This window comes from Epinephelus lanceolatus, chromosome 4 (assembly GCF_041903045.1).
Source record: "Epinephelus lanceolatus isolate andai-2023 chromosome 4, ASM4190304v1, whole genome shotgun sequence".
In the NCBI taxonomy this organism is placed as follows: Eukaryota; Metazoa; Chordata; class Actinopteri; order Perciformes; family Serranidae; genus Epinephelus; species Epinephelus lanceolatus.
In genome coordinates, this window is record NC_135737.1 from 10,545,409 (window position 1) to 10,559,179 (window position 13,771).

The window sequence follows — 13,771 nt, forward strand, 5'->3', positions numbered from 1 at the left end:
ACACACAGACACAACAACAACAACAACAACAACAAGAATAACACATAAAGCTGTAGTTCATCTTCTCACAGCTCAGACTGCCTTTCTCTTTACTATTTTATTCCATGTTTTTTTTCCACACACAAACACACAAAACGTGTATGAACATATATGAGATTTATGAGATATGTACGTTCATATGTATGTCTATATATGTACTGTATATATATAATTCTCTTTTGTTTATTAATTTAATTTAATTACCTTTTTACTGACTAATACTGCTGTTCTTGTGATTAGTTGTTGATTTCATAATTGTCCTTTTAATGTAATTGTAAATAATGTAATTGTGCTTTAGCAACTCATGTCAAATATCATGCCAATAAAGCCTGTTGAATTAAAATGAATTCAATTGAGAAAGAGAAGAGAGAGAGAGAGAGAGAGAGAGAGAGAGAGAGAGAGAGGGCGGAACTGTTACCAAGTCATGCAGAATGCTGCCTCTCTCTCTCCCTCACCCTCCCTCCCTCTCTCTCTCTCTCTCTCTCTCTCTCTCTCTCTCTGTGTATGTGTGTGCGTGTATCAGTCTGCCGGCTGCTGCCACTCTGTTCACACTGTACTGCGCTGTGGATCCTGTTTAAACTGACCATCACTACTGTTACTGAGCTTTTTTTGTGGAGGCTGAATGAAACAAAATTACTTTGTTTGTCTGGATGGATACACACTGTTTTTGGAGGTGACAGTGGAGACTTTGGAAGCTGAATGTGAGTACAGCCTTGTGCCTTTATTACTCAGCTGCTGTGTCTTTACTCTCTAGTATACTCATTTCTTTGTACAGAGAGAGAGAAGTGAAACCCGCACCTGCCACAGGAAGCTATAATTCAGCTTTGTATGTTATGGGGACGAATTAAGTCTGGTGTTAACCTCTACATATGTAAACATGTATATGTGGGCTATGTGGGTTGTGTGTACCTAGACAGGAGTAATATGGATTACAATAAATAGTTTTACTAACAAAATGTAATTATGGCACATTATAGCCTACATATAATATGGGCTCTATCTATCTATCTATCTATCTATCTATCTATCTATCTATCTATCTATCATTTTCTGTAGTTGTAAGGATTATTCCTGGGCGTTGGATCACTAGGTCAGTATGTCAGCGTATTCACATCCCATAACATTCAGTCACACATTGCTTCAGTGTTTATAATCTGGATGAAACACTCCACAGTAAGTGAACATGCTGCTCTTACTGCACATGCTAAACTGTCAGAGGAGTCTTAAGCCATCAAAGAAAAAAAAAAAAAATTCAGAAGCTTCTGTACATGAACGTCTCCTCTGCTCTTTCCCCTGACTTTGAACTCAGCTTGTTTTCTACATCTGACATAACTTCCACTCTTCACACAGCAGGCTGGTTTTTGCCCCCATTAACTTGTTGTAAAAGCAAGTCAAATTGCATTTGTAAACGGATAAAGGATGAGCTGGTAGCACTGATGTTACAGTACAGCAGGCACTTGTGTTTCTGCCACAGCTCCAGGGGTTTTTGACTGCAGACAGAATTAATAAATCATGAGACTGAACAACTAAATCAGCCGCTTGTGACACTGAACCTCTCTGACTTTATCCCACACTGCGCAGGGAGCAGATAATTGTTCTTTTATATGAGATGTGAAGCAGAACCAGCTTTTGTGCAATGGAGAACCCTTTAAAATGTTGTTTATTATGTGTTAAACCAAGCTGCAGGGCTCTACACTGAGTCTTTGTCAACTTTTTAAGGAGATTATTTGTGGCAATTAGAGTTGTACGGTAGCTCATTTACTGCCTCTATCTAGTTGTAATTTTGTCATTTTGAAAAGTAGTCTGTAGATCTAAGATCTTGAACTCTGCCAGTGAAGTGAGGCAGGTTCAGTTTTCTGTCTGTCAGTTTGACATATCAGAAAAGTTAGTGAACAGATTGCGTTTGGCTGACAAATTGATTGATGAGAATTTGGTGGTGATCCAGATTCTTTTTTCACCATAGCAGTTGTGCTGCATTCATTTGCAGATGGAGCAGTCAGATTAAGGTTCGCCTCTTGATTCTGGAGACAGTGTTGTGTTCATGTCTTTTCACAAAGGGTAAACAAACATAAACCATAACAGTGGACAGGCTGCAGGTTTGCATGTAGACCAAGCGTTAAAGGTTGAGTGTGTAAGATTTAGGGGGATTTAATGGCATCTAGTGGTGAGGACTGCAGATTGCAACCAGCTGAAACTTCTCCCAGTGAGAATACCTTCAGTGTTCAGGAGGTTTTTAGTGGGAGCTGAATTATCTGCAAAGGGTCTCTTCCTCTCCAAATGAAACGGACTTGGTAATTTAAACCAGTACAAACAGTGGCTGGTAGCAGAGTGTACAACATAATAGCCAACGCAAAAATGCGTCTGGCGCTGTCTAGATCCAGTATTTGGTTTGTCAATTCTGGGCTACTGTAGAAACAACATGGTGGACTTTATGTAAGAGGACCTGCTCCCTGTGTAGATATAAATGGCTCATTCTCAGGTAACAAAAACACAACAATTCTTATTTTCAGATGATTATACACTAAAGAACATTATATTATATTCAATTTCTGCCAATACATCCCCCTAAATCCTACACAATGGACCTTTAATGGTGAAGACAGTGTTGTGTTCATGTCTTCTTCTGTCACAAATGATTAACAAACGTAAACCACAACAGCGAGGAGGCTGCATGTTTGCACGTACATCAAGTGTTGATTGTTAAGTCAAGCACCTTGTACTGTAGTTTCATCTTGAATTGTTTTGTGTTGTAGCTTCAGTACTCTTTGGACTGCTACATACACTCTACATTAAAAGATGTGGATGTGAAAGTCAAGTTTATATGTCTTTGAAGGATTATTTCCTGGCAAGAGTCTTCCCTTTTTTAATGTCAGAGAGAAAGGAAATTCAGCACGGATATGCTACCCACAGCTTTAAGAAAGACAGATTGAGTTTGACCAAATCGAATCATTTTTACAGGGATGGATTATCTCGACCTATGGAAGTGGATTTTCATGCAGTACAATCATGAATGGCAGCCACTTGCCTCTCTTTGAAATGTTAAGAAGGGTTAGGAACAGCATTCAGTTTTTATTATGATTAGGCAATTTCCAGGGTTTTGATGCATATACTGCACAAATGAGTACATACGTTATATTGCCGTTAAGTGGTTGAGCAGATGAGCAACCTCCAGCAGAGAGCGAGACAAAGAGACTGTGATCTGTGCTTCATTGAGCTGCAGGGAAATGTTTCAACAGACCTTAATGGTCTTTTTAGTAAGCAGTCAGCACAATGAATCCTCTGTTCCTCCTACAGGATTCCAACTTTCAACTCCAACAGTTGTAATATTAAAACGTATTCTCTTCTACTCTATGTCAGCTCTCTGTCCTCTCATTCCTTCCTTTCTCCTCCCCCCTCACTCTCTCTCTACTGTGAAGATCTTCCAGTTTGTCCTCTTTTATCTCATCACTCCCTTTCTTTTCTGTCAAACCCCCTCCTCCCTCCTACTTCTGTATTATGTCTCTTGTGTGATTACAGTAGCTTGTTTGCAATTATGTGACTATTATGATGCTCAATATTCAGATTGGGGCAAGAAGTGTACATCCATTCATAGCGTGAGCTGGAAATAGAGGAAAGAGACTACATAAAAAGGTTGAGTGAACAGTGATTTTCCCACAACCTGACCAGCTCACCAGGTGCAGACACGATCGTCCTCCAGACCTCCTAACGTTACTTAGTTACACACGAAGCTGATGAAAGTGTACATGAGTCTATTTGAGTGCAGTTGGGTCCACGACTGAAACGACTGCTGTCTTGTTTTTGGCCAAATGAGTGAATGTGTTGTCAGGTTAATGTTACTAGCTAACATTAGCCTCCTTCAGCTACTATTTTCGACTTAATAGGTCAACTGTTCCCAGAGGTCTGGTGGAATGGCGTTAAAAATCTCAGTTGTAGCTTAAAACATGGTGCAGTTGTCACAGCACATCGTAATTCCATCCAACTCTTGGCATATTCAACACAAGTCTTTAATGTTAACCATTGACATGAGCTGACTCTGCTCCCCCAGACTGCTCCACATTTGCTACTGTTTCTTAGTGACTATTTTTGCCTTCTCCCCTGCATATCCTACTATTTTCAGGACTTAAAAGTTGCTGTTGTTTTTCCCCAACATGGTCAATGGAAATAATTGAATCATAAACAGCGCAAATTGCAGGCATTTGTGCAGTGTTGGTAGTCCTCATCTCCAGTTGCCTGCCCTCCATCTATACAGCGTACCAATGTGTGACTTCATATGCAGAGAAGCTATTGTCAGCTTTGAACTTGGTTTGTTGGCTGCAAAAAGAATACATCTAAAATGGCATGGTATATAATGAGTTAAATTTATGATGAAATATGCAGAATTTACCAGAAATACTGACTTTCTATCAGTTTTATTTCTGTATTTCATTGCATCATTTATAAAAACATGTAGGTAAACCATCCTCTCCTCTTCCTCACCCCAACCTCCCCCTCTCCCTCCATCCCTTGTACTGAACTCTTTCTAACTTCTTTGGCAAGATAATCTGTGCTTTTTTTGCTCTGACCTTGGGGGAAAAGGATGACTGTGGTTAGAAAAGAGCCCCAGCTTTACTTACCTACCGGTTCCTTTTACCACTCCCCAACCAATAACACACACACACACACACACACACACACCACCATTTCCTTCTCACTCCCAACCCAGATAGATCTTTCTCCTCCCTCATGGTTCACCGTCTCGCTCAGACGGTGGTGTGTCCTTTAGAAAAATGCGTTCACCCTTGAGTTTGGGAGACAAACACATTTTCAGCTTACTTTTCAACACAGTGCATTGTACCATCAGTCTCTCAGAACAACATACAGCACTACACTATCTGTTGACACAGGATGTGATAATATTAACGAAAGTACACAAATGTTAGTATGGACCAAACCAGTGATTTGAGAAACATTGCTCTCATCGTTGTATTTTATCTATGAAATAGTTTTATTTTATTATTTGAAGCAGCTGGCTCTGGGGATGGCAGTGTCAGGCAGTCCATAACTTAGGTTCAAACTGAAATATCTCAACAACCATTGGATGGACTTCCAGTACATTTAGAACAGATATATGTGGTGCTCAGAGGATGAATCTCAATGACTTTAGTGATCCCATTACTTTTCTTCTTGTGCCACCATCCTGTGAAAAATCTAATTGATCAATAAGAGACAAAAAAAGTGGATTGGGAAAAGAAATCCAAGGACAGGAGATGAGATTAGACCAGCTGGAAAGACAAGAAGACAAGACACTGCATTTTTTAAGGACAGTAAAAAAGAGAAGTGAGCTGAGCAAAAAGTAGTGGAGCAGAGGAGAAAGGAGAGGATGAGAGGAAAAGGGGGCATTGAGAGACAGGCTAGAGATGAGAGAAGGTGGATGGATGAGAGGAGCAGGGAGGAGGATAAAAACAGAAGCTTCAGATGAGGCTAAATGTGAAAGAGAGAGCACTGATGGTGTAATTGCTCTCCAGAGGAGTTCTGATAAGCAGCACTTAAGAGCCTCTATGGTTAAGTAATCACTGTGATAAAGGGCCAGAAGGGCTACAGCGGGAGAGAACTATGATAACGCCACACTAGCCTGACTCGAGGATTGACACCCACTGTGTTGTACTGTGACAGCTGTAGTGTAGCATAACATATTACAGCAACACTCTGCTCTGGTAATCTGTGAACTGCTGTGAAAAAAATTGACCTTATCTACTTTGCTTCCCATGTTGGGAGTTGTGCAGTTTGGATATTGCTTTTAAAAATGTACAGACACACAGCAGTTGTGTCATCATGTCTGCATGCAAACTTTGATATTGGAAAACAATTTATCTAGTGGTAAAATTATTCTCATTCATTTGAACAGTGAACAGTTGGTAAAATTACAAAATGGTCCTGTTTTTTTGTTTCTTCATGCAAGCCACAGTTTATATTTACATATCAAGTGCTTTTTTTAATGCAACAGGTATTGAAATATTACACACTTAAAGGGACAGTGTGTAGGATTAAGTGGCATCTAGAGGTGAGGGTTGCAGATAGCAACCGGCTGAAACTTCTCCCATTTGCCAAGTGTGAACTTGTGATTAAAATCTGCAGAAGTCTCTTCCTGTCCTGAACAAATGGACCAACTGATTTAAAATGGTAAAAACACTGAATGAAGCAGTTACAAATCAGTTTTCCTCCTACACTGTTCAGCTTGTCGCAGCAGGGCTGCTAACTACAGTGGCCGATGCAAAAACATGATGACTGTATCTAGAGCCAGTGTTTGGTTTGTCCTTTCTGGGCTACTGTGGAAATATATGTGTATATATAAATATTTACTTATTACATTATATTATATTCCATATCTGCGAGTATATGCCCCTAAATTTTACACACTGGACCTTTAAAAGGGCAGTGTGTCTGATTTAGTTGTATTTATCGGGAAGGATTGCATATTGCAACCAGTTTCAACTTCTCCCATGTGCTAAACGTGAGCTCCCGGTTATGATTCCCTCAGTGTTTATTTTTTGGGAGGTTTTTACCGGGAGCCAAATTACACGCAGAGATCTCCTCCTCTCCAAAACAGACTGGGTGATTAAACCTGGTAAAAACACTGAATAAAGAAGTTTTATGTTACATATTAATGTTTGTTTTTTTTACACTCATTGCAGATGGGTTGCTAGCCCAGCACCTGCTAATATTTGCTCAGTCTATTTCTCTGACAACTTAAGATCCAGACGTTCAGATGGTTTATACTGGGAGCAGAATTATCCACAGAGGTCTTTTTCTCTCAAAAACAAAAAGACCCAGTTATTTAAACTGGTAAAAACATTGAATAAAGCAGTTTCATGTTAAAAATCTGTGTTTTACGACAGTGTTTGGCTTGTCTGGGAGGGGCTGCTAACAACAATGGCTGACACATAACGTAAATGGCCCTATCAGTGTTTGGTTTGTCCTTTCTGGGCCACATTAGAAACATTTTGGACTCTGTGGATGAGGACCCCCTCCCTATATAGATACAAATGACTCATTCTAAGGTAACAAAAACACAACAATCCATTTTTTCAGGTGATTAAATACTAAATAAAACATACTAAATATATTATATTCCATTTCTGCCAATATATCCCCCTATGTGGGACCTTTGAAACTATAATTATTGATTACTGGAACTTTAATTTCTTAAAAGTTGACATAGAAGAGATGCATGGTTTTCTCTTCATAACAAAGGTGTGCAATATGCTCAATACTAACACTTAACCCTAACACCTAAATCAAGGTTATTGTAGTGCCTGTAGAAAGAGAAAACAATTAAGTCACTAAACAATAGTACAATCAGACAAAGTTAGTACAACATTTTGTAACTGTTTAGAAGTGAAAGTTGAAATGTTAGCATGAAGTGCTGGAGTAATTGATCTACCAGGGAAGCTCTCAACACTTAACTGGCAAGTTTCAGGTCACCCTTCCTTAAGCCAAATGCACACACACATTGGAGTGATGGATGGACGAATAGATTACTTTTGTAAATAAGAAAAGTCATCCTGCTCACAGCTCGCCTAATTGAATAATTGTTCTGGAAACACAGAGAGGTGTCATGATTCTGCTCTCCTAATTAGAGGAATGACTCGTAAGTGAAGGTGACAGTGGTTTGAGTCACACCCACCTCTCTCCACACACACACACACACACAGAACAGTCCCTTGGTGAGCTTCATGCTTAATTGGAGGTCTCTGAGCTGAGTGGTGTTGGTGGGCGACTGTGCATCTATTTTTGAGTGTTGAGCGCTCATTTGCATTGGCAACAATACCTCCTGTCAGCCTCTGTTTTGTTTGTTGTCATGGCAATAAGACAATTAAATGTTTTACCGAAAATCTGTTTTCTTCACAGCTCATCAGAGATAACTAAATATAAACGTATCTACTTGACTTTGAAGCTCTGCTGTGTTTTTTTTTACCTCACTGTCCTCATTCTACTGTTACTCTCTGTTCTGTTCTATTCTTGTTTTAATCGTTAAGTGGCCTGACATCAGTAAGGTGACATTCTACTGCTCCATCACTTCATTCATTAACTGACCAATGATAAGAAAAGGATTAGCTGCTTCTAATTCATCACAGTGATAGGGGCAGGAATCATAACTATTTAATTAGCATCATTAGCTCATTAGGTTTTCAGGTCAGGCAGAATTAATGTAGGTGTGTCTGCAAGTGTCAGACACTTTCACCATCTCAGAAATCAATGAAAAACAATCAGTGTTTTCATTTATTTTCAGATAAAACTCATTAAATTGTGTCTTTAATTCATTCATTCGAACTAATTTTCTTTTCGGTAATACCCCAAATTTAAAACTGGATTCTCATTATTGGGAGGAAATTAGTGGTTAATCAAATCTGGAAAGATGGGACCAGCATTTCATGACTGTCAAAAATGTTTTTCTATCACAGTTCCATGTGGTTGGTTTAGCTTAACTTAAAGGGAAATTTTGCTGATTTTGTCGCAGCAATTTTTAGCCGATCTGTTTGGAGAGTCAGCAAACAAGACTGAATAGCTTCATGCACAAGAGTTTATTCTCTATAGAGAAGGCGCAACGTCAGGCTCAGAGCTCAGAGTTTGTGCCCAGAACCGTGAATACAGGGCATCTTTATACCTACACTCAGACGACAAGATGATGAGAAATCAACTGTAGCTTTCTTGGGCTTTCCTGATTTAATTATGTTCTCATGATTACATCAGAGGAGCATACCTGTTGCAATCTAGTATATAACACGTTAGGTATTCGGCTGTATCTGTTAGACAGTCAATGGACTGTCTTTGAAGACGAGATTAAAGTGAATGTAAATCTCTTGATGTCAAGTAATGATAAATGTTTACAAAAGGGGAATGCAAAAGCAACACACTAACAAACATGAAACAATAAAAGTATATGCATAAAAAAGACAAAATTTCCACAACACAACCAACTCTGTGTCATTGCTGTATGTGCAGTGTCTGTAGATGAACCCAGAGTTCCCTACTCATTTGCCAGAGGACTTTAATGACACATTTCGTGTCACCTGGTAGATGGGCAGGGAGCTCTGGGTTGCATGAAACAAAACCCCACAGCCCTTTCCTGCATTTGAATGGAGTTAGTCTATCAAGAGAGTGGCTGTGCAAATGCAGGGGACTCTAGCAAAACAGCACATGTTCATCCAGCATAATATTTAAATCAGGCTAAACTTTTGCTTCAACATGACATCACTGGCAAGTGCTGCAGCATTAGCCTCTTTATTTATTTATGATGTCAAATGGAGGGTAGGCAACTGGAGACAAAGATGACAAACACTGCACAAATGCCTGTGATTTGTGCTGTTGACGGCTGTTCATTGATCAAACTGGGGAAAAAAAGGTCACTCTAAGTCCTGCAAATAGTGTATATAATTAGAGAATCTGTCTTCAGTCTGGAGGAGTGGACTCAACTAATGTCAAATGTCAACATTAAAGTATTGTGTTAAACATGCCTCAAGTTGGATGTGGTTACAATGTGCAAACTGCTGTGTTTTTAGCCACGACCCAGATTTTTTACACTGTTTCAACAGAAACAGAAATGGTTGACCTAGTAGGTAGAAAATAGTGGCTAAAGTTAGCTAACATATCAGCATATGGTTTTATCACTTCCTGCCCTCCACCTGTATTCATGTGTCAAAATAGTCACATGAATGCAAACAAACATGCAGGTTCACACTCCTGGTGGATGACTATTTCTTCTGTTTGTGATTGCCAGTTGAAACCACTTTCCACTGTTGCTTTCATCTGTTACTCTTGGTTCATATTTTATGTCTCACCTGTATTTCAATTAACACGCTCCCACCAATGAAACTATCTGTGCTGTCTTAATGCAGAGCTGTTACAGCCTGACTCCCTGCTTCGTGTGGACTTGCTCTTAAGCAAACTGCTGCCAGACTTGTTGTCACACAGTTTGCAGTAGATCATGGTTTCTTTGTACTTAAAATGGAAAAAGGGATCCTGGCATCAACAAACTTTGATGCCAGGAACCTTCCTAGAACATTGCAGCGTGAGTTTCTGTAATGTAACAATGTAATGCAACAGAGCCCATCTCTTTGTGTTGATGAAATGATACGGCTGATGGCCTGCAGACCGAGAAGGAGTTTTAAACAAAAGAGAGGGAAACAAAGATATGAGGGGGGAACAGTGATCAGGAGTCTGTGTGTGTGTGTGTGTGTGTAAGACTCTTTCTCTCTCTGTATGTGTGTTTGTGTAACTGCTGACAGTCTGACGCCGCGTCTAAATGCACCCAGGGCGTGATGAGGTCACCACTGTCTGTCTGTAAACACTGTTAGCCCTGTGACACACACACACACACACACACACAGATGTCTCCAGTGTGGAGACAGCAGCACCTGTGGTCAGCATTAGAGCAGTTTCAGTTGGTCGATAACATCTTACTCTCTGTTTGTCTTCCTTGTTTCTTTCCCATTAAACCTTTGTCCCTCTATCCACTTTCCTTTTCCTCTCTCGTTCATCTTTCTATCCCCTTCTTTCTCCTCTTTTTTTAAGTTTCTCAAAATTAGTGACTTTAAAGTCTCTTTTATTCTCTTATCTTCTCTGTTGTACATGTGCCTCATTGTTCCCTCTTGTGTTACCTATTTTCCACCTCTTCTTCTCTTTCATCTTCTTTCTGTTTTTTGCCAGGATCTAAAATTACTCACTCTCTCTCTGTCTCTCCCTCTCTCTCTATTTGGCTCTCCCCCTTTTCCATCTCTCACATTATCTCTCTATCTCTCTCCACTTATCGCTCACATTTTCATTCTCTTTCACCCTTCCTCTCTTGACTTTCCCTCGATCAATAGGTTTCTTCTCATTGCTCCCCCTCTTATCTCTCCCTCCCATCTCACTCTCAATTTTTAGTTGCCCCTGCTGGCCCAAAAATTGTCCACTTGGTATTGTGTTAAGTGCGAAAAGACTTTGAGTTTTTGCAGAAGATGTTGATTGGTCGATGTACTTTTCTCTCCCATTAGCTATAATCTGGTCCAGACTGTATGAGAGCTGTGCTGAGGCCTGCTCTAACAGTACTGCAAAGCTCCTTTCCCACTGCACAAAAAACCCCACCAACGCCCACTAACATCTGGTTTTTGAATTTAATGGCAAAGGTTAGGCTACAATTGGCATTCACTTCTGGGACAAATGACAAGTTTAGCAATCTCAGGTATTTACCTGCTCCAGCTCCAGCCGATGGAAATGTTACACCCGGGTGGATGGGCTAATTTTAGCCCCTTTGTCAGCACGATGCAATGACGGGCACCAAGTTTGAGAGAGAGAGAATGAATAAGTAACAAATATAAAAAAGAAGTAACCATTGTAACAGTTTCACTGGCCTCTATGCTGCTTTCGACTTTTTACTAAACTGTTTTCTGGTGCATTAATGAAGTTGAAAGTGAAACACCAGTTAAAAAAAAAAAAAAAGTTATTCACAAAGCATCCTAGACCTAGGAGCTCCCAAGGTGAAAAAATGTTAGGAGCAGGGAGGAGGAAATGGTGAAAACACAAAGAGGTTGTAGAAATACTGACTCACAAAAGGGCGTGTCTGTAACAACCAATCATACCTGTTAAAAGCAAGCATCATACCTAGCAACGGGGTCAGCCACACCTCCTCACTACGACAAAAGTTAGTGTCCCTTCCTTAGTAAGAGTTGCTCTAAGAACTTTACTAAATCATTCCTAAGCTAAGATTCCTTACTAAAAATTCTTAGGCTAAGTTAGGAGCTCTCTGAGAGTATTCTCAGAATGTTTGTGAATACGGCCCCTGGTCTATTGGGAACTGAAAGCAGTCTATTGCCTATTTTTAATGGGTTTTCCTGCTTTTTGTATAAAAAGGGGTATTAGAGCCCTCTGCCTTCTGTGTGAACATTGGTCAGAAATGAAAGGAAACTTCCCCACAAAATGACCATTTGTATATTAATGAGTCATACCGTATCACCTTGAACTTGCCTCTGTGGAAAACAGTGAACACACTGATTCACGCATACACATACGTTTAAAAAGCTTGATATTGGAGTCTGGCTTTAAAGAAGGCAGGGATAAGTGCTACTTTCAGTTCAATTTTATATAGTGAGGTTTTACTGAAAAACAATGCGTTTAGGAAGTACTGAGACTGGATAAATGAGACATGGATGATACTGCAGGAGTTGTGTGAGAATTTTGTAAATGGATGTTTTGCTGTTTTTAAACATGAACCCCAATCAATCCATACCTTTTTCTATACTCATTCAAGTTAACAAGGAATTACTAATTGATTTGCAAATGGTCATGCTGTGGGTGAAGTATTTCTTTAATGAGGGGGCTACTAATCAGTCATTCTTTCTCTTCTTAGTGTGGCATAGAGCTTTGGGCCAGAGAGGCTTTAAAACAAAATGAGATTAGTGGGCATTAGAAACTTGACTCTTGCTCTTGAGAGCACATGCTGACATGAGAACAAAGAGTTTTATTATTTAAGCTGCTACTGTACATTAATTTAATACGACTTTTTGACAATTACAATTTAATCAGGATGATCAATTGAAGGCCTGTTGGTGATGAGGTTACAGGTGCTCAGAGTGAATCTGAAACAGAAAGTCTGATGATGTTATGATATTTATCGGTTGGAAAAGAGGAGATGATATCCCTCCCTCTTCATCAGTCTCTTTGTCTCTTTCCCATCTTCCTTGTTCTTGCCACAGTTTCTCCTCAGGGCTGCACCTATCGACTGTTTTAGTAATGGAGTATTGAACATGATAAGATGAAACTTCAGTGATCTCAGAGGAAAAATGGGGTTGCTGCAGCAGTGAGAAGAAATATGATACATCAATTAAAAGTCAGACTATATTTTTGTGTGTGTGTGTGTGTGTGTGTGTGCATCTACTACACATCTGTGTGCATGACTGTGTACACCAATCTCCCAAAACATTTAAACCACTGACAGGTGAAGTGAACAGCATTGATCATCTTCTTACAATGTAGTGTTCTGTTGGAAAACCTTGGGTTATGACATTCATGTGGTTGCCACCAGACACGCCCCAACCACCTAAACACCAGTGCAGACCAGGTACCCAGGTAATCCCCCCCCCCCCCCCCCCCTATGGCAGCGGCACTCCCCAGCAGGAAAATGCATCATGCCACACCACAAAAACTGCTCAGGAGTGGCCCGAGGAACATGACAGAGACCTCAAGGCAGTGAACTGGCCTCCAAATTGCCGTCTGATTGCAGTCTGATCAAAGATCTGTGGGACATGCTGTTACCCCACCTCAAAACCCACAGGACCCAAAAGATCTGAAGCCAACACGTTGGTGCCAAACGCTATAGGACACCCACCAGAGGTCCTGTGTTCATGTCCTGACAGGTCAGAGCCAAGTCCAGTCCGAGGAGGATCCTGCATGGATTGGGGGTACCTCTGGGGTACGAGTGTGTCCATCAAATATTTGATCAGATTGGGATCTGGGGAGTTTGGAGGCCAGGTCAACATCTTGAGCTCTTTGTCCGGTTCCTCGGGTCATTCCTAAGAAGTTTTTATGGTGTGGCATGGTGCATTGTCCTGCTGGGGGGGCTACTGCCATCGACAAGTGCCACTGGCATTAGGGGGTTTATTTGGTCTGCAACGGTGTGGTGCATGTCAAGTGGCATCCACATGAATTTCAGGACCCAGCAAAACATTGTATTGCAGCAAGATGATCAATGTTATTCACTTCATCCGCCAGTTGTTTT

The 13,771-nt window shown here is 40.4% G+C and overlaps 1 protein-coding gene across 1 annotated transcript in view; it reads left to right on the top strand.

Annotated features, from left to right (window-relative positions):
• The first annotated feature begins 528 nt into the window (after nucleotides 1-528).
• Nucleotides 529-13,771, top strand: part of gpr4 (G protein-coupled receptor 4) — a 79,207-nt gene continuing 65,964 nt past the window's right edge. The window contains exon 1 of the mRNA XM_033630278.2: nucleotides 529-740. The gene's annotated coding sequence lies outside the window, so the exon portion shown is untranslated. The remainder of the gene's footprint in view (nucleotides 741-13,771) is intronic.